This window comes from Physcomitrium patens, chromosome 2, assembly GCF_059467195.1.
Source record: "Physcomitrium patens ecotype Gransden chromosome 2, ASM5946719v1, whole genome shotgun sequence".
In the NCBI taxonomy this organism is placed as follows: domain Eukaryota; kingdom Viridiplantae; phylum Streptophyta; class Bryopsida; order Funariales; family Funariaceae; genus Physcomitrium; species Physcomitrium patens.
In genome coordinates, this window is record NC_143411.1 from 8,174,281 (window position 1) to 8,195,177 (window position 20,897).

Genomic DNA, 20,897 nt, shown 5'->3' on the forward strand with positions numbered 1-20,897 from the left:
CAAAGCAATTTCATCTTCGAGCAATAAAATCAACATTGACTATTGATTTAACTTTTCTTAAGCAAGTTTGATTAAGTATATCTTCAGACCCTCTTGTTCATGATATTAAGAATAATTCTTCTAAATCTCATGATCCCTCTAAATTCGAGTTCAAGGACAACCTACTCTATTTCGAAGGATGCATATATGTTCCAGAAAGAGAAGCATGTTTACATATTCTTCAAGCTTGTCACGACTTCCCAGCAGCAGGACATTTTGGATACAATAAGACTTTGGAGTTGATATCTAAGGATTTTTGGTGGCCTCAAATGTGGAAGACAATCAAAGTTTTTGTACAATTATATGATGTTTATTCAATATCAAAAACTCCTCGTCATCGACCTTTTGGACTTCTTCAGCCATTACCCATTCCAGAACAACCATAGTCTTCTGTTTCTATGGACTTCATCACGGATCTTTCAATCTCAATTTCTTATGATTCTATATTCATGATAGTAGATCGTTTTATCAAGATGGCACATTTTGTACCATATACAAAATCTATCACAAGTGAAGAAATAGCTAAGCTCTTTCTTGACAATATCTATCACTATCATGAATTACCAAGGATATTATATCATATAAGGGAACTCAATTTGTATCAAGATTTTCGTGGACTCTTTTTAAGATTCTAAAAGTAGATATAAAACTATCTTCGGCATTCCATCCTCGAACTGATGGACAAACGGAGCATGTTAATCAAGTTTTGGAGCAATATTTAAGATGTACCATTAACTACTAACAAGATGATTGGACAACTCTTTTGCCATTGGCAGAGTTTGCTTACAATAATACAATATATTCTTTTACAAAACAAACACCTTTCTTTGCTAATTATGGTTATCATCCACGACTTGATACTTTTGACATTTCAAAAGTTCATAATCTTGCTGCAAAAGATTTTGCAATTGATTTATCAGAGCTACATGCAACGATGAAGGCACAGTTAAAAGAGGCGCAAGAACATTAAAAGGTCAATGCGGATATCTATCGATAGAAATAACCACCATTCTTCTTGGGTGATAAGGTATGGCTACTTCGTCACAATATCAAGACCACTCGTTCTTGTGATAAGTTGGACTATCGAAGACATGGACCATTTTCTATTTCTGCACAAATCAATCTAGTTGCATATCGATTACATCTACCGGAGTCAATGAAAATCCATCTAGTATTCTACGTGTCTCTTCTTGAACCATATAAGACAGTGGATATACCAAAAAGACGACAAGCTCTGCCTCCTTCTATAGAAGTGGACAATAATAAAGAGTTTGAAGTAGAAGAAGTCTTAGATTCAAGGCGACGCCAAAATAAATTAGAATATCTTGTCCATTGGTACGAATATGATATCAATGAACGCACATGGGAGCCAATAAAGAATCTTGCAAATGCAACAAAGGCGGTCGAGGCTTTTCATCAATGACATCCATGAAAATCAAGATAAAAACCTTCTTTATAAAAGAAACAACATCTTGATAAGATAACATTCTACTTTCAATCCTTGTTCGTAGCTTATTTGTAGTTGTGATGCTCAGGAGATGGAGAACCAACAACCATCGGATTCGACTCAAGAGCCTTTATTTGTTGACCTGCAGGACAAGACATTACAATTATCACAACCTTCAAGATGACACAATCGACATGAAGATCTTCAAGAACGACATATTCTTCCTCGAATAGATGTCGAGATACAACGCGTTTGGTATCACGATTTGGAAAGGGACTGCCAATATTTGGTGATTTTGCTAGAGGTAGGAACAACTCATGATGGTATTTCAAATGTTCTATTCGAAGGAAGTTATGAAGGCCTCAACAATGATCAAATAACTCGGTGGTCTTCCTGCCCTGATATGGGACACTACCAATGGTTGAGAGGTCCTATCAATCATCTTCGAAGAGAACAAAGATCAGAGTATGTGGCAAATACAATTCGTCGCATCATAGATTTCCTCAACATATGATGACCGCTCCTCATAGAACTCGTCCCTAGAAGGGAGGATAATGTCACGGATATACTCATGTAAGCTAGTAATTACATATACAAATAGGTGGAAGTAAGAAAAAGTAGGTAAAAGTAAGTTAATTATATAGTATTTAATATAGAAGCTTCCTAGAAGCTTCATAGATGCTGCTTTGACTTCATAGGTGTCTTTAATTGACTTTTTGGATTAGAAACGTGGTCAATAAGTTAGCCATGTGCCACACATGTTGTTAGCTTGAAGATCAAGCTAACTATGTGGCCCACACGTAGAAAAACTTGCCTTGTAAGTCAAGGCATGTGTCCTACAAAGTCAACATATATTGGAGATCCTATAGAACGTCGTCACGTAGCCTCTAGTTAGATAGTATATATAGAGAGAAGAGTGAAGCCTTCTTCACTCTTGTCAACTCCTTTCTTGCTTCCAGTCTAGTTTCAAGGATCTTTAGTTTTCTTGTCTTTTGCAATAGCCATTCCAGTTTCTCTTTCAATATAGATACTTATTTATTTATATTTTGTTACCTTTCTTTAAGTGAAGGATCACTTGTCTAAATTGTTTTTTCATCGAGTTCTTGTCCTTGAAAATTGCAACCTATTGGTATATAATATAGAAGATAGTTTTGTTGACGATAATTATGATTTGGGCCATTTCAAGTGCAGTTTTAGTACTATCCAAAGATTCTTCAAAAGCACAAATGGAGAATTTGAGTTGGTCTATGATATGTTACTATTTCTTGAATTAAATATGAAACATTGAAAATTTTAAAGCATAATCCATTAAATCTTGTAAATATTATTCTAAGACCTTTTTTGTTATTGCTAGCTATATTAGGTGATCTTTATTATATTCAATAAAAGATATTAAGTTGGTTATTATTTGAAATAGTTTTGTTTAGATATTTCTGATTTGATCCTAAAAAAGTTTCTATTTTGGATGATTATTTGAACAATGGCTTAGTATAGACTATGATAATCTTAATAGTCTTTGATTTTTTTGCTTTCGATTGATTCAATGTCTCCAAACCTTACTTGCATTATTTTCGGCTGTAGCATAATTCTTTGTGTACCTTGACTATAGATCTTAGTCAAGGTAGTGCATTATATTTTTAATAGTGTATTGGATAGTCACAAATATATAAAGTTAGAAATAGTCCAATGGGATTGTTGGTATATAAATTGCAACTAAGGTGGCAAAATTAAAAATATTTATATATTTAACATAAAATAAATTAGTTAAATAATATAAAATAAAATTTAAATCCCTACTTAAATGAAGATGTAATTATTTCATAAATAAATATAAAACTAAGATTATAAAATAAATAATTTATTTTATGTTAAATATTTTTAATCATAATAATTTTAAAATAATAGGATAAGATAGATATTTTGTAATATTAAATATTATTATATATTTTTTAATCTTTTATTTAAATTTTTAAATACGATTTTTTAAGTAACATCATTTAAAAAGCTATTTTAAAAAGATAGCAACTAGATATAAAGGCTTTTAACATCTATTGAATGACCAAGGCCTTGAATATAATTTCTAGATCTAAAGGATTTAGACATGTATTTTAAATGCATTTGCATGCTATAAGTTGCAAAATTGTTGCATTAATTTTTTCATATTTTTTTTCTAATAGGAAATTTTTAGCAAGTTATTTGATATATTTTATGGCCTTTAGAAATTTATTCTAAACTATAATAAAGAAGATAATCGATGTTAGTAATACATAATTTACAATAAACATGCATAGTCTTAGTTTTAAAAAGATTGAGAGAGACTTAAGCCAATTTCTATAAAATTAAAAATTTGTACATAAGAATAAAATAGTGGATTAATGATTAATATTTAAACTTACTTTATAACTTCATATATTTTATTTATAATCTTAATTATATTAAATTATAATTTAAGTAAAAATTATAATTTAATAAATTAAAAAATATTATATATAAATTTAATTATAATATATATAGTATATTATATTAATTTTTTATAATTTTTTTTTTAATATTTTTATAAGTTTTTATAAAGAATAATATATTTTTAGATATCCAAAAGATAAAAATAATAACAATTAATAATTTAAATATTATATTTTGAAAAAACAGATATTTTTTCAACAATATTTGTAGTTAAGTTCTATATACATATTATGTGATATTTTTCTAAAATTAAATTTTTATATTCAATAAAATATTAAAATAATTTTTGATTTTAATACAATATATTATGGATATATTTATATTTTTTCATTATAAATTTAAGAAATAATTTATAAATTAATATTTTTATTATTATAAAATATGCATATATATATATATATATATATATATATATATATTTATATATACATGTTAGTATTATATTTTTATTTTGAAAAAAATATATATTAAAATTAATCTAATTTTTGAAATTTAATATCATTTACAATATAAAATTTAAACTTATATAGATACAATTGATACTATCATAAATATAATTTAAATCATAAATCAATAGCTTTATAAAAATTAAATAAAGAATTTTAAATAAAAAATATATTTAACTATCATAAAAAATTTATATAAATATTATTATAGATAGAAAAGAAAAAATAAAAAATATTTATAAACTACAAAAATTTACAACTGAAAAAAATAATTGATTATATTAAAAATAACCAAGGCCTTATTCTAATGTATACTACTTATAAGATTAAAATATTGTGGTAAAAGCTTTTAATGCCTTATCTTTGATACCAATTGTAAAAAATTTATAAGAAAATATATTTAAAAAATATTTATTACCAAGTATTAAAAATATATATAATTATTTAGATAAGAAAAGTTAAATAGAAGCTAAATGTAAATAGATTTAATAGTATCTTTTGGAGAAGCGTCTTAGAAGTTACTTAGATGTAGATTCGACTTCATATATATTTGTAGTTGATTGGTAGATTAGAAACCTAGCCAATAAGTTAATCATATAGCTTGCATATAAGAAACTTGTCTTGCAAGTTAAACACAAGTTGGAGGTCCTATAGAACATTATAACAAAGCTTCTAGGTAAGATAGTATATATAGAGGCAAAAGTGAAGCCATCTTTATTGTTGTTAATGGTTTTCTTATCTTTAGACTTATTAGAAGAATCTCTAGTCTTTTTGTCTTTTGCTATAGTCAATATAGTTTTAATATTATACTACTTTTGAGTGAATACCTACTCTTTTTGAATGAAAAAAGAATGTATTGAAGTTTATTTTGTTTGTAACTTATGTCCTTAATAATTTGATAAGAGTTCTAATTTATTAGTAGATTATTTCTTTTATTTTTATTATATTTTAAAGGTTTCAAACTATTCATGTTTAAATTAATATTTTCTATTTTTTAACATTAATTCTCTTCTCAAAGAGAGTAGACTATCCCTCTTTGTAGAAATTTTCATTTGATTTTAGAAATTGTGGATCACTATCCTCTAATTTGACTTGTAGAATTATTAAAGTTGTTTGTTATAGAGATAGTAACAAAAATTATGGATACTAAATTTGATAGAAGTAAAAATAGATTTATAACTATTTTAGATCTTTATAAGCTTATTAATATTTCCTAGGATAGAAATTTCAACTATTACTACTAAAAACTAAGGAGGTACTATTTCCATACTTCTTAAAGAAATCAATAATAAAATTTAATTTTTATACCAAAAAATTGTACATTTGAGAGGAGCGAGTAGACCAATCTCATAATTGAATCAAAGAAGTCTTACTACTATAAAAATGAGAGATGCAAGGATCAATATGTTGAAGAAGTTTAATTGAATAAGATTAAAAATTTGAGAGTTTTTACAATAAGTCAAGTTTTATATAAAATTGCTTTTTTTTCAATACTTGATGGATTTACTCAAGCTAGATTTATAGGTGGACTTCTATCATAAAATACTCTCTTTTAATTTGTATCTTGAATAGAAAAGAATTCAAGATGCCTCTACAATCTAAATTCATTCTTAAAAGTATTTACAACTGTATTTAAAGAAAATAATTGAAAAAGTGTAATAAAAATCAAACTCTTATATTTAAGATAAGAATCACATTCAACCACCATATATGTTGTTGAATTTCAAAACCTAGTAACATGGATTGAAATGGCAAAAAATTTATCAATCAATTTTGATATGGATTAAAAGATAATATTAAAGAGTTATTATTGATAATACCAAAAATAAATTTATTAAAAAAATTTATTGCTCAAATTATTGCATGTAATAATTAACTTTTTGAAAGATACTAAAAATAAATATTTTGTTGGAAAAGAACAAGTCAAGTCATGACGACAATTCTTAGGTTTTCAAAAAAAATTTCATAAAGGCCAAAACTTGATTAAATTGATATGGCATGTTTCAAACCTCTCTTTAAAGAAACAAAAGACTTGACATTATTAAGAAAGATTGTGCTTATATTATAAAGAACCTAATCACATTATTTAATATTTTCAAAGAAGAAATGTAGTCAAAAAATAATGAACATGGTTAATAAAGAAAACCATGTATCAAAAGATAAGTTTGTTGAGTTACAATAGTAACAATGTGGTTAGAATCTTGTACAACAACTAGTAAAGGTCCTATTTTTTTCTTAGATTCTTTACCTTGTTTTATTATAGATATTTGTTTAAGACCAAAAAATTACAAAGTCCTTATATTATTAAATTTAAAAGCATTAACTTAATTTATAGACAAAGACTTTATTAAAAAATATAAAATATCCTTAGTAAAGAAAACTAAGCCCATACATTTAGTAATCACAAATGATTGTTTGTTGTCTTTAGAAGATATCTATAAAACTATTCCTTTAGATGCAGCAACTAATAGTCATAATAGCTTAATAATATTTAGTTTTATTAGATCTCCATCCAATAGAGTTTTTTATATTTATTATAGCTCTAGAAGTGCAATCCTTGAATAGATTCAATTTCTTCAAACATTAATTTTTTCTATAGCATAACATAGACTTTTGTTATCCAAGTAAAAAATCATAAGTCCAAATTCTTATTATTAGATGTAAAAATCTTCATATATATTATAAAATAAGGATTTTCTTTTGCTATTTATACAACAAAGTTTTCATAGAAAAAAAACTTTAAATGGAAATCCAAATCAATATGAATATTAAAATATTTTTAAAAGAAAAAATATAGATATTCTTTTAGAACATCATTCTTGTGATTGCTTAATTGTTCTTCAAGAAAAATCTCAACCACCATTTAGACCAATCTAAAGCTTATCATTGAATAAGTAAGCTGCACTCAAGAAATATGTTACCAAAAACATAACTAAGAGCTTCATATACCATTTTAAATCTTTGACATAAGCTCTTATCTTGTTTTTAAAGAAAAAAGATAAATTAAAACATTGAATTGGATATCATTTTTTTCATTAATCTAAAATAATTTATCTATGAATTTTAGAAAATTACTAGCAAGTTTAATATAATAACTAAAATTTAATATAGCAAAGAATATTTACTCTTTGTCTCTACTATGCATGCCTATTAAATTAAAAAAAAAAAAAAAAAAAAAAAAAAAAAAATGTAATCTCTCAAATAAATCAAAAAAATTTAAAGTGATAAACACCTTCTCATTTAATACTTTGCAACATGCTATTGTGACTAAATATTAACAAATACAAGACTAGTAAATTTTAATGGATAAAAATTTAAAAATTAATTACTTAAAATTAAAAGTTAATTTAAAATAAAATTTTAATAATATATTTTTTCCAATTTTATTAATTTTCAATCCCAAAATGTTAAAAAAAAAATGAATTTTATGATAGTAGGTAGATAAATTTAATAATACATATAAAGAATAATTAGAATAAGAGAAAAAAATAAAAATAAATAAATAAATATTCTATTCAAGCTGTTGTCAATAACCACAACTTACCTAGATATTATGCTACACTAGCTAATGCACAAACAATTTTTGAGTAGTTTCTTAGTATAAAGATAGGATATACAAGCAAGTACAATTAGAATAAAGGGAAGTATAAATAAAAAATGTTTTGTTATTTAAAAGTTTGATGTTAATAATCTGAATAATATGATATAGACGTAACCAAGTAGGATTATATTCTTATTAGTTCTGGACTATACCTTCATAAACTGGGCAGGTATGCTTATCAAGCAGGTTATTAAAGTACCACTAGCACACATTCTCATAGGGAAATGATTCAAGTTTCTAACCACTGAACAACAAACTGAATTATATTGTCACAACTCACTGTGCAAGAGCGTCACTATCACACAATTCTACTTGTTTCCACCCATACTAACAAGCCTTTCACAAATGAATCCTACCTCCTACACACCTAGTTCCTACTAGTATAACTCCGTTCAATTAAAAAAATTGAATCAATCAAAACTATTTCGTGAGTTGTCAGAAAGCATTACTCTTCTCAACAATTAGTGCTACCACTTATGCTTTGGTTAATACACATCAACATGAGTCCATCTGGAGACTGGGGCAGGACTTCAGACTTGAGTGCACACACGTGCCACGAGAGCCACGCTATTCTACTCTATATCAGTAGACTCATAAGAGGGTCTGCACTAGAAACGCTTTCAAAGTCTATCATAGTCTTAAGGTTACACAGTCCACGTTCATGAATACAGCCCTACATGATCGACTTCCCCAGCTTTCTGCGTTCAAGCCCCACTGTATCTACTGCCTAACTCCATCTGAATATAAACTCAACTTTTCCGTTTTCGCTGTATTATTAGAGTCAGTTCCAGAAGGACAATTGCAAATCAACAGGCTCAGTGACGGAACGAGTTTGCAGACTGTGTCAAGTATAAAGACCGTCATAAAAAAGGTACACAACGACACAGACACAAACAAACATAAAAATAAAGTTACAGATGTCCAATATAACAGATGCATGAACTGCGACACATAAAAAAATCAAGACTTGACAATGTTCACGGCTTCGTTCCAAAAACATCAGTAGGAGAAAATATCACAACGTCCTCATCTCGTGGGTCAGTATGACAACACCAAATGAAGAAGAACAATGTCGAAGTGTGTCACATAATCTGACATTGTATTCAAGACTGAACAGAACCACCGCAACGGCTCCAGTTCCTTTCCCTTCAAAATTGCTCGTTCGGCAAAGCAGCACATCTCATCAATTTTGACCTTCTCATGAACGAAAAGAATCCTAAGAAGTTTCAGGCAGGATTCTAGACCAGCAGTGAATTCGACGGCGCCATCATCTACCGTGCAACGGCTGGCTCAGTCGCTTGTGATGCACATCAATGAGGCATCGAAGCTGACTTTCGACAAACATCATTGAAGGAACGGGCTTCTTATCCACATCTTAACCTCGCGAGATCATTCAAATTAACATCTTCTTCATCACCTACAAATTTACTGAAGCCCCAAGCTCGAGCTTCAAAGTAAAGTTAGTCTCGTCAGCAGTAGGGCCTGCGAACTGGATAGGGCCGGGGCTAACGTAGCTGTCCTCCACGGCCCAAACGTCACGTACAGACGCAAACTTCTTGAAGGGGGCGCCACCAAGTTCAACCATAGCCTTCTTGATCACGGGCTTATTCCTTCCCTTACGCCTCTCTACGTCCATTAGCTGTGTAAGGGCGGTTCCGCCCACGGTCCACTCTGCGGCAGGTGCGGTGAGATTGGCAACAGAGGCAATCAGTCCTGTCTGGCCCAAGTGCATAAGAGCTCCTGCTGCGAATCCGAGCGCGTAGCAATACGTGGCGTCGAAGTTGGTCGGCATCCCACATCGGCCCTCGTAGCCGAAGAAATGGGCTTGACCCTTGAATTGGCCGGAGTAGCCCCCTTCGTGCCTCCGGGCGTTGAGTTCGGTCTCAATCATTGAGATCAACATCTTCTCCATCTCGATTCGGGAGACTTGGACATTGCCGTGCGGGTCACGCTCGAGAAGAAGTTCCTCCTGAATGCTGTGGGGGAGAGAGTCGAAGAGCGCCCTAGAGGATGGTTTTAGGGTAGCCTTCCAGTGCCCATGGTCGTCGCAGCCCTGGCTGGCGAGGATATCGTTGAGCTCTGAGATGAGGTGTTGGATCTCAGGTATGAAGTCAATCAGCCCCTCTGGGATCAGCACCACACCGTATTGTTTGCCTGCCACTGCACGCTTGCACACAATATCCGCGATGCTGTTCGTAACTTGTCTCAGGGTTTTCTTTTGCGCGTTCACCTCCTCCCCAATGATGGCGACGTTAGGGTGGGTCTGAAGCGCGCACTCCAGAGTGATGTGGGAAGCAGCTCTGCCCATAAGCCTAACGAAGTGGTAGTACTTCCCAGTGGATCGTGCATCCACCATGATGTTGCCTATCATTTCGGCATATATCTTGCAAGCAGTGTCGAATCCGAAACTAATTGGCACTTCCGGGGACTTCAAATCCCCGTCAATAGTCTTTGGGCACCCGATGACATGGGTCCTCACCTTCTTTGCCCTAAAGTGCTCACCCAGAAGAGCCGCATTCGTGTTGGAGTCATCGCCTCCGATTACCACCAGACCATCCAAGTCCAACTTCGTCACGGTATCCACAGCCTGCTGGAACTGCTCGGGAGACTCAATCTTATCCCTCCCACTGCATATAATGTCGAACCCTCCCTGGTTCCTGTATGGGTATAGGAAGTCGGCGGTAATCTCCACCACATTGTTTCGCATGATCCCAGCCGGACCACCCTTGAATCCATACAAGACACTCCCGGGGGCGTGCGTCTGGAGATAATCGAAGAAACCTGCAATCACATTGTGGCCCCCAGGAGCTTGCCCGCCAGACAACACCACCCCAACCTTCAGCTTCTGGTCCACGTTGTATGTCGGAGCGTCGCTTTCCACGAGCTGCACTGAGGGTTGTCCATACAGGCAGGGGAATAGCTTCTGGATCTCCTCAGGTTGCCCCGCCGCAGTCGTGGGAGGCCCATGATTAAGCTTGAAATTTCCCTGCAACACAGCAGGCAACGTTGGCGTATGATCAATCCGACTCAACTGCACAGGGCTGTACACAGACTTGTCCCTCACAGCATCTTTCTTCACCGCCGCGACCTCCTGGGCATTGGCTTGCGATGTAACTGCCATGTCCACCCAAGTCGGACAAACAATCGTAGTACTTCCACACACTCAAAAAACCCCACAAGATCAATCGAAAAATGCTACCAAAGCCAATGACAAACAAGAAACCAAATAGCCAGATATGTGAGGCAACGTCACTTGGAGAAACCTGACCCCAATCGAAGAATATCTTTGTAAGGAAATCAGACTCTGATTGGATGAGAGACACAGCGAGCATCTGCAGAGATGGATGCACAGATGGCACTGTCGTCTTGATCACTTCGCTCAAACTCTGGGTCTGCAAACTCCTGCTCTGAGAGCCCAATTTCACAGATACCTCGTTTTCCGGGTTCGGTATTTCCGATGTTACGGATATTGGACCCATTTTAATAAATTCGAATTCCAATTTGGATATCTGGACCCCACATCAGCACGAAACCATGCTCGAGAGTAGTTGTATCATGGGGCTTAAGCTTCTCAACACCCACAATCCTACTCAATCTAACGAAGAACGGGAGGGAGAATATCTAATCCCACACCCGCTGCTCTTACGTCATTGCCAAATACGGCGCAATATTGTAGAATGAACGGACCGAGGTGAGGAATGAAGATGAAGGAGGGATCACAAAACAGGCGATTCTGGTCGAAAATGGACCGTTCTGCCCATCTGTTAGGCTGCGCTCCGCAACATCCCGCTGTGATATCCCCCGCCTTCTAATGATGGGAATGGTTGTCACAAAATCATGATGTCATTATCTATTGTATCTAATCAATCAAAATTATTTTTTACCAAGATGTTACTTTTAATTAAAAATCATGTTACATACCAAACATATTATAAAGTGAGAGAAATTGTCATTTATCAATACCTTTGGTGTCTATTGATTGATGTTTAATATTCCTAAATATTTTAATTCATAATAACAAAAACTATTTGTATTTTTAAAAAAATGTATTTTAAGAGCATTATAATCAAGAGGATTGTGAAAGGTCATGGCTATGGTTGAAAGAGTTTAGAAAAAGGCCATAGCTATGGTTGAAGGATGTTATGTAGATAGAATTATGGTAGGCATAGAGACATCCATTGTTGAAGAAGATGTTCAAGGAATATATGGATAAGGCCATAAGTTGAAGTAGATAGTCAAGCCAGATGTAGTGTGACATGAACAAGATAACATGGCAAAGGCTCTTTTCTTCCTACTAACCATAAAAATTTGCACTAATGGAACAAAAAGCCTACTATTGAATATTATAATTATTTTTTTATCACTATAATTATCATCCATTTACTAATACTTTGTTAATCTTGATTTAACATTGCAAAAATAAGAATTTATTTGTGAATTTTAACTTGATTATTTTTGCTAAGACCTTAATTAAGTTGATAAGTAGAACTTGCCCTTCTACCACTCATTATATGCAACTTGATTAAAAAGAAACCTATGAGCTATTTTGAGAGCCCAAAGTTGTACAATCTAAATTGCAAAGACAACTAACCATTCTTTACAAGAATCATTTTAGTTTTTTTTTTAATTTAAAAATTGTGAAATTGATGGCATTTATCTTATTGAATATTTATCTTAAAAAAAAAAATTTACCTAGAAACGTATAAAATCAATTGATTTTTTTAAAAAAATTTATTTAATAATAAACTAGTTAGCTAGTGATTTAACACTACTGATATAATATTATTAAGAATCCTCTAAAAAAAATTTGAATTAAAATTTGATAATAAGATTTTTTTTTTTAACTTGGACATTCTTTTATTCTTTTTAATTAAATTGAAAAAGAAGTATAGGAAGAATATTAAAAAAACTAGGTTATAAGAAAGAATAAAAAAAACTATCTATTAACTTAGAAAAAAAATAATTAAAACTTATCTTATGATAATTATTATTCTTTATTAATTTTATGCTTGACCTATTATATATATTTGGACTAATGTCTTATAGGACCAAAAAAATATTAATATGATATTATTCTATATAAATTTCAGTTCAAAAAATATATAGAACTCAAATAAAAAGAAGTACTTTCTTTCTTTATTATCAATCTATTCTTTTAAAGACTCTAGCTTTAATTCTAGCTATTAGTTTCAATAAAAATAGCCATCTTTTTACAACTTTATTTCTTAATTATTAAAAAAACATCTTATAATTTTTTAATATGAAAAAAATTTGATAAAATTTAATCCTTTAATATTAAAAATTACTCTAAATTTAGGATATCTAAACAATAAGGATGTAAATCTAATTTTTATTTGACTTATTATCAAAATTTGATCATATTTTAAATTTTTTAATTCTTGATTTATTATTTATTTTACTTAAATAAGCTTGTATATAGTAATTTTTTTATTAAAATTAATAAAATCAAGAGAATTTTTAGATGAAATTTAAGACCTTTTAATAATATATTATAAATTTGTACTCTTGTCTAATTAGATGTTGATTTTAAACCAATGGATAGGAAAAATAATAGAAGATTTTAAGAGTTAGATAGAAAGTCCATTATTTTCTAATAATTATATTTTATATTTTTATTTATTATTTTTTAAATTTTATCATTCTTAATTTTCTAAAAGTATCTTTTTTATTAAAAAAATTTCTTAGATTTACATCTATATCCTATTTTTATTTATATTTATTTATATTTATATATATTAATTATTTATATATATATATATATAATTATATAAAATATTAATTTATTTACTATAATAATCAATAATGTCAATTTTTTTAATATTATATAAGAAGTTTATATATTAAAATTAGAAATAATGTCAAGTTTAAGATTTTTTAAAAATTTAAGGTAATTGAAGATATAAGGTTGTCTAATTTATTTAATTATAATAACAAATTTAATCAATATATAACTTCTATGGCTATTAAAGATGTAAGGGTGTTTGAATCATTAAGCAATGATGTTTAACTTAAGCACCATTATATACATGAGATTGTCAAAGATGTGAGATTATCTAATTTATTTGGCAATAATGACAAGATTGAATACCACCCCAAATTTAAGGTGGTTAAAGATACAAGGTTGCTCAATTCATTTGGCAATTATATTAAGATTGAATACTTTTTTGTATCTATAGTAGTCAAATATTTCAAATCATTTATAAATATTTTGCCAATAATGCCAAATTTAAGCACAATTTTATATGTAAGGTTGTATAAGATCTAAAGTTTTATAATTTAATTAAAAATGATAAAAAGTTTTAATACTTTTATACAACTAACTTAACTAATAAAGTGATATAATCTAATACATTTGGTAATGATATCAAACTTCAATTTTTATATGTATATATAGGATAGTCAAAGATGTGACATTGTTTAATTTATTTAGTAATAATATTAAATTTAAGTACCTTAATATATTTAAAATAGTCAAAGATATGAAGTTGTCTAAATTTTTTGATAATGATATCAAACTTTTGCAATACCTTATATTTAAGATAGTCAAAGATGTAAAGTTATTTAATTCATTTAATAATGATGTTAATCTTGAGTATTTCTATATATTAAAGGTAGTTAAAGATGTAAAATTTTCCAAATCATTTGATAATAATTTCAAGCTTGAGGATCTTAACAAATTTAAAGTACTTTAAAATGTAAAGATATCTAATTCATTTGGCAATAATATCAACCTTAAACATTCCTCTATATCTAAAGTAATCAAAGATGTGAGATTGCACAAGTCATTTAATAATGATATTAGATTGAATATCTATATATATCTAAGGTGGTAAAAAATAAGATGTTTTTTTAACTTATTTGGTGATGATGTAAAGCTTGAACATCTTCACATTTCAAAAGAAGTTAAAAATATGAGATTGTGCAATTTATTTGGCAATGATATTAAGTGAAAGGATTCACTTATTGTGAAGGTAGTCAAAGATATAAGATTACCTAATTTATTTGGCAATAATGTCAAGCTCAAGTATTTACATACATCCAAAGTAATTAAAGATATGACATTGCTTAAATCACTCTACAATAATATTAACCTTAGATTTGCAAACATATTAAGATTTTTTAAAACAAGAGGACGACTAATTTATTTTTTCAAGGTTAAAAAAAAAAAAAAACCATTAAAATTGAGTTTTTTTAATGATATTAGATACCTTATTTTATCTAATATTTTGATCAACTTTAAATATAATTTAAGATAAAATTCTAATAATATACCTATTTTAAAGAATAATTCTAAAAATTACTATATATAAATATATTTTTAAAATTTCAAGATATTAAAAGCCTTAAGTTTTTTTCTAAAATATTTATGATTTAACATATGAAATGCATTCTCTAATACTTCTAAAATATTATCCTTAATTAATAGTTTTTATATATAATATTTTTAATAAAAAAAATTATTAATCTAAAAATATATCTAGTATTTTTATAATATTTCTTGATGTGATATCATAATTATTATAATTCAAGAATCAAAATATTATAAGACAAGAATTTTTAATTTTATCAATTTATTTACTAGTATTATTGAAATATAATATTTTTATCTATAAAATAACATAATATTTTTTTTATAATTTTTTATTAGTTATTTATTTTATATAGATATATTTTTTTATAAAAATATAAAAAAATTAATATTTAAAAAGAATTGTATCAATATACTTTTAAAATTTATGATAATATATAAATAATATTAAAAATATTACATCTTTAATTATCAAATATTAATTCATTTCGTAATTATTATTAATTCTATATAAATTATATATATATATATATTAAAATTTTTATTATATTATTTTATATTTATTTTTTAAATTTAGATATAATAATATCTTATTTGAGTTTCAATAATCTTTTTATTCATATCTTTTAATTAATCATGTTTTGAAGAATAAGAACTTGATGAATGTAAATAAATAAATGAGATTTTTTTTATAGAAAGATCAAAAAATAGAAATAAAAAAGTATATATATTCAAAAAGAAACTAGAATTGCTATTGCCAAAAGACAAAAAAAACTAGAGATCCTTAAAACTAGACTAGAAGTAAGAAAAAAATTGACTAGAATAAAGAAGGCTTCACTCTTATCTTTATACATACTATCTAACTAAGAGCTACATTGCAACATTCTATAGGACCTCAAACATGTGTTTAATTTATTAGATACATGTCTTAACTTGCAAGGCAAGTTTCAAAGACATGTGCCATATAGTAAGCTTGTACTATAAGCTACAAACATGTATGATACATGGTATTAGGGACCATATAAAAGACAAGGATTCAAGATCAAGAAATGGAGTTAACTTGACATTAGAACAACTCGATACAAGGCAAGAAGGTCTTGACTAGAGCATAAGAAGTAAGTTATCGAGACTAAGGATCCCCTCAACCTCGACTCTTATATATATTAGGTCCTAAGAAGCTTCTTGAGAAGTTTCTATGAGGCTTGAGAACAAAGTAAGCCTAAGATCCTTCTTCAGTAACTTTCTAAATTATCTAAAGCTTCCTAGAACTTTCTAGGATCTCTTATGACCTTTTAGAACTTTCTTAGAATCTATTGAAACCTTCCAAAACCTTCTGGAACCTCTTAGAACCTTCAAGAGCCTTCTTAAAATCTATTGGTACCTTTTGAAATCTTTTGGAATATTCTAGAATATTCTAAAATCTTTTAGAATATTTTGAAACCTTATTCAATTCTATGTCTGTGACATCACTTCTTCTTCTAGCTTGAAGGTCTTCAAGAAGCAATATTGCAGCACACTAGTATATGCATAAGAAATTGAAGATCTATCGTATGTGTTGTCCGCTATATATTCTAGTTGTTTTTCATGGGGTAAATAGTTCATAGGCCCTTGTAGCCATCAATAGTATCCCAAGCCTTCTACCTGCCACCAAGCATGAACTTTGGTATCTTCATTATGGAATTGTCCTGCAAACAGTCTTTCTAAACATTCCTTATAGATAGGTTCTATCTCAAATACATTTACCAATGACATATTAGTATATATCCTTCAATGTCTTTGTGGTTTAGGCCGCTCTTTATCTTGGGATCATCTTTGCAAACTACTTGGTTGAGATGGTATGATCGACAAGACATCTATCTCTTGACTATCCATATCATATAAAGTAGATACAATCAAAACAATATAAGCATACTATAGTTGTGAACTCAAACTACTGACTTATACTATTTTAAATATTTGACAACAACTGCCACTTCAGACGTTGTCGTGTTGTAACACGAGTATACCGTGAAAATATAAAGAAAGGGAACTTTTATTAATGTTCAGTTACCTCAAATATTGGGAGGAACGACCAATTCCAGTGCAAATACTGAGAGGCTAGGTTTTGTCACCCCGTTACAGTCAGTCGGGGCATACTGAAATGCTCCATTCGATTCCAATAACGGGAGTCAGTAGGAAGGGAAAGGACCAATTCAACGACGGATGAACCTGGTTTGAAGAGCCAATTGGATCCAATTTCAAGACATCCAATCCAGGTCTTACTCAATATGAGACTTGAATTGGTCGGGCAATCCAATGAAGTCTAATTACGGGAAAATCTAGGTCTTACTACGGGCCTCAGCCAATCTGACGCGAAAGACCAATTTGATCCAATTACGGAAACATCCGGGTCTTACTACTGGACTCTTATCCAATATGACACCTGAATTGGTCGGGCGACTCAATGTGGTCCCGATTATCGGGCTCCGATTCCGTTTCAGGCTATTCCGTCCTTTGTGCCGTTCCAAGAACGTCCTTTTGGTAAAAGGATCTCTTAAAGGTAAAAACGGAGGAGAAAGCTCTGACGGCAAGAACCAATTTCAGATCCAAGCTCTGACGGTGGGAGCCAATTTCGGATCCAAGATGGAAGATTGAAGAAATTCAGAATTAAGGTTAAGAAATGAGAGGGGGGGGAGTTTAGTTTTTGGAGAGAGAGTTTTTTTTTTTTTTTTTTTTTTTGAAGGTTTGAGAAGGATCAAAGAGCTAGCTTCATGCTTTGGGGAAGTAAAGTCAGAGAATTGGGTTTTTTTTCTTCATAGGGTTTAGGGAAGACTGAGGCAATCATTGCTGAAGTCAATGTTGTAATGGTGAATCGTGATTTTTAATGAAGTGGGTGTGATTACTCTTGACTGTTTTGTGAAATCGGAGTTACGTCTGTGATTGGAGAGTTAAAAGGGTGTCTATAGGATTGAGTATGTAGAGTGAATGAAATTTGTTGGGTTAATCTAACGAGACAGTCAGTGGATACAAGATCATGAGTACAAAGCGGTATCGAAGATTAGCAGTTTGGGTTGTTCGAGGTTCTCTGTAACGTCTGGAGACCTACCGACTGGGGCAAAAAGGATTTCGGCGAGCAGTCGAAGGGCATCCGTATAGATTTATGGTGTATTCTTGCAGTCGTTTATATTCTAACAGTCAAAAACTGATAGATTGCTTGAATATTGGCGCAACTCCATACTACCTTCTACAGCCAGACGCCCGGCGCGTACTCGAGTAGGAAAGCACGTAATACGACATAAGTGGTGAACCCGATGTAAAAGCTTGAGGTGGAAGGTATTGGATTTCGTTTGATTTTATTTTTATTTTATGAAAACGAAAATAAAAATTTTGAAGGATCTTTGGGAGGAGTTTCTGCTTGGGGTTCTTCTAAAGGATAAGGTATGCACATGGATCCGTCTATTGCTAGTATATTTCAAGCCTTCTCATTATCAATGCAGCAACAACAAAGCAATGATCGAAAGGAAGCTTTGGCAACCAAAGCATTGCAAGCAGTGGTCAATAAAATTGATCAATTTGATGGAAGGAATATTTCAAGGTATTTAAGCTGTTATGTTCCTGAAATGGAAATAAATCGGGTTTCTGAGAAGAAAATGGTTGCACTATTTGGACTTGCCACGATACCGAAGATAAGGGACAACATTACATCGATTACGGATCGTTATAGGAAGTCATGGGAGGATTTTTCACATGCATTGAAAGACGAATATTTCTTGGAAGATGCTGATCGCATTACTAAGAAACTGTTTCTGGGATGGATTCAACGGCCCAATAAGAATTTGCAAGCAACAGAGCTACTAAGGGAATTTGAGAGGCAGTACTCTCAATTATCGAAGGTAGAAAAATTGACATTGGAGCCGAACAAAGTTGATCTATTTCTTCAAGCTGCTGATGGAGAATTGCAAGAGAAATTAGAACCCCTTCTTGAAGACAAAGAAGAAAATGAAGGATTGACAACGAAGTGGAAGAACGTTGAAGATGCGGTGGGATTGCTTACAAAAAAAGAAAAGAGGAAGGATAGGAGCAATATTCCAAAAACAGTACAAGCACCCAAAGCTCCAGTACGTACAACACCAACAATAATGCCTACAGTTCAACCTTCGACATCCTTATCAAAGAAAGCAGATATGGGGATGGAAGAAATTATACGAGGAATGCGAGATCTTCAAATCAAATTGGCAAGACTTGAAGAGAATACTTCTATAAACAATTTGAAGAATGTTTCAAAACAAGGATATGTACAAAGATGCATTTGGTGTGATGACGCTTCACACACTAGAAAAGATTGCAATGAATTTAATAATATGATACGGCAAGGAATTATTTGCTGGAAAGATGGGAAGATAGCATTGAAAGATAGGGAGGATTTTCTTCAAACCAATTTTGGCAAGGGAGGAATGAGAGCATTGGTTCAAGATTACCTAAAAGAGTGCAAAACAGCAGCACGAGAAAGTGCAAGTTATGGTGCTAGAGTAGATGATGACCTTGGTGGAAGTACGGAAACTAGTGAGTTTTGGGCTTCTGCCGTTTCTACAATGCAAGAAGGGAAATTACCTCGAGAAGCGTTATTGAGGACTGCAGCTACAATACGAGGAAGAACAGGTTGGGAGGATGCTGTTGAGTCTCTTTCAGTTCATGCATATATTGCTAAGAGCCAACATGAAGCTTTGATGGAAGAAAAAAGACGAAGAAATTTTGATGATACTAGAGAAGGAAATTCTTTTAAGAGGCAAACTCAAGGAGACAAGGCTCGGGAGGCAGCTTCACAAGAATTGCCTGTAAAGGATACCTCAACATCATTGGGAGAAAAAACAACGGAGACAAAAGATAAGGACAAATCAATTGCTTATAAGCTACTTTCTGACATTGAAGCGGCAACAAATTTGAAAGGGGTGTTGGAAGAACGTATATTAAATGCTAAGGTGGAATTCACATTGAAAGAAGTCTTGGGAATTGCAAAGAAGGAGTTTCATGATGTTATCATTGACAGCATTAAGCGAAAGAGGCAATTAATGAGCGAAACTGGAATGAGTCATGCTATTGATGCAAGAATATGTAGAGATGAAGAAGAGGTTGATATTGGTTACAAGCAACCAACAAATGAAAAGAATGGATATAATCAACGAGTACGTTTCGATGATTCTAGTGACAAGAAAATGGAAACTTTGAGCCATTATACTCGAAAGCATTGGGCAAGGGCAATTACTGAGGTATTGGTGAAGGTAGGAGATATAGAAGAACCAATAGTTGCCTTGGTGGACCATGGTTCTGAAATAAATCTCATGTCTAAAGATCTTTATAAGAAGCAAAAATGGCCAATTGATATGGAACATGGATGGGCAATACGAGCAGCTAATAACACACGAGGTGAATTATATGGAGCTTGTCCAGATGTCAAAATTCGGATTGGGGATGTTGCGACGGAGCAACATTTCTTCGTTCAAGATACAACGTCTTATCCGTTGATTTTAGGACAACCTTATATCACGGCAACACGGATGGAAACAAAAGTACTTGACGATGGTTCTGCTTATG

General features: G+C 31.0%; 1 pseudogene across 1 annotated transcript; it reads right to left on the reverse strand.

Annotated features, from left to right (window-relative positions):
- Positions 1 to 8,963: 8,963 nt before the first annotated feature.
- On the reverse strand, positions 8,964 to 11,264 carry LOC112278859 (pyrophosphate--fructose 6-phosphate 1-phosphotransferase subunit beta pseudogene; annotated as a pseudogene). Its single transcript, XR_016499056.1, has one exon. The product of XR_016499056.1 is annotated as a pyrophosphate--fructose 6-phosphate 1-phosphotransferase subunit beta pseudogene (transcript).
- Between the last annotated feature and the right edge of the window lie 9,633 nt (positions 11,265 to 20,897).